The sequence below is a fragment of the Triticum aestivum genome, chromosome 7D (assembly GCF_018294505.1).
Source record: "Triticum aestivum cultivar Chinese Spring chromosome 7D, IWGSC CS RefSeq v2.1, whole genome shotgun sequence".
NCBI classification, from domain to species: Eukaryota; Viridiplantae; Streptophyta; class Magnoliopsida; order Poales; family Poaceae; genus Triticum; species Triticum aestivum.
The window spans coordinates 82144199-82146225 of record NC_057814.1 but is presented as its reverse complement, the minus strand read 5'-3'; positions in this window follow the sequence as shown (position 1 = coordinate 82146225).

The window sequence follows — 2027 nt, the reverse complement described above, 5'->3', positions numbered from 1 at the left end:
TGGACAAGAATGTACACCAGAAGAGGGCGGGGCCACCGCGTCAGCGCCAGCGATGCTAGGCGGGTAGGGGGCACGGCACTGGCGACCGCGACTCCACCTCACCCACCCCACCTCGCCGCCGACTCCACCGCGACGACGAGCCTCCCTGCCCTACACCCCGCCCCCATGCCGAGAGTCGACAGATCTACATGCTCGCCTCCTGGCCTGGGCTCGACAATCCCGTACATGCCTCCCCCTTCGTGTACCGGGCCTTCCCGGAGATGTTGCGCCCGATTGGGTCGGTGTCATCGGAGACGCTGCGGGCGACAAGGATGCGGAGGTGGACGGAGCGAGCCACGCGGATCCACGACGACGCATCCTCCTATCTCCTGTGCGTGAAGGAGTGGAGGGCGCTGCAGCAAAAAGCGGAGGCGGAGCCAGATCCGGAGATGAAGGTGTGGGCATCATGGGGAATCGAGAACTATGGTGCGAGCGCAGATCACGAGCTCCTCAATCTGGCGTGGAGGATCTATTTCGAGGGCAATTGGGACGAGAAGAGGAGGATGCCACACCCGACCACCTCCCCGAAGGATTTTGTCAATTGGGCGCGGGCAGAGGCGAGGAGCACAGATCCACAGCGGCGAGCGAGATGGGAATGCATCGAGGGGAAGATGTTGTCGGCGCCGCCTTCGGATTTGGAAGAGGTCGACCCCTGGCCATACCTCTCCCCTGCCCCGGCCATGGATTAAGAGTTGGGGAATCCTGCAATAGTGGCGAAATTGGACCCAAGTGTCACAAGTGGGCAAGGCAAATTTGGTTGGATGCGGCGATTGCAGAGTTTCAGGATGTGGATTGCGGACTGGAGCTTGCAGAGGGCATGGAAGAAGAAACCCATGCTTACTCTGCCTACCACTTCGGTCATGAGTGTGCGAGAAGCAACACCGAAAATGGCAACAGAAGAGCTGCTGATTGTGGATCTCACCAGCAAGCTGCGGAGAGAGTTAAGGCTGCCCAGGAGAGGTGCAGAATCAACCCAGAAGATTGTGACTCGCATCCTGATGCATCCGGAGGAGGCGGAGCTTTCTCTGATCGTGCCGAATCAGGCCACCCAGCTGTCGGAGGTGATCGCGTGGGCGCTGGCGGCAAGGACCTCGAGAGTCAAGGCAAGAAGAGTGCGATGGGAAGCCTTCTTTCGAGCTCATTCGCAAGAGAGTCTAGATTTGATGGAGATGCTGTTGAACTCCAACCAATGCAGGGGATGAGAGGTTCTGAAGAAACAGAAGCCATGTTGGCTATGGAGCTTGCTGGCAGATTCAGGGTGGTTCAGAGAAGGATGAGCACCAAAAGAGTGTACAAAAATTTGGGGGAAAAAGCGTCCAGATCACCAGTTTGCTTTCCAGCTTGCCATGGTGACGAAGCGGAGCTCAGGTACAGTCAATTGTGGATTGGTATAAAAAGCGGGGAAGGGGGGACGAGTTTAGGGTTTCCACTACCCCCTCCCACCCACCCAACGCCGCCGCCGCCCCGTCCTCACCAAGCCAACCTGCGGCCGCTGCAGATCCCATCATGGAGGGAGGGAGAGGCCGTGGCCGTGGAAGAAGCAAAGGGGGAAGGGGAGAGAACCCCAACAGTTGGCAACAGGAGCAGATGAACTCAGGTACGGGAGCAGGTGGGGGGCAGCCGCCATTCTTCGGCTTTGGTTATCAGGGGCCACCCAGACCATGGGCTTTCCCGGGTCAATTTCATGGCCAATTCCCGCAGCAGTCTTGGGGGGGGGGGGGCGTGCAGCAACAGTGGTACGGCCCTCCCCAGCAGCAGATGCAAGGGCATGGAGGGGGGCAGTCCTCGGACCCTTGCAACAATCAGGGAGGGAGCTCACAGCAGAGCAAGAACCAAGGGAAGATTCAATAGAAAAAGAAACAAGATGTGGCTCAGAAGCAACAGATCAACCCAGGCTTGATGTCATATACAAGTGTCACTTTGTTATAATTGTGGAGATCCTGGGCACCACAAAGACAAGTGCACCAAGCCAAAAGGGTGCTTCATCT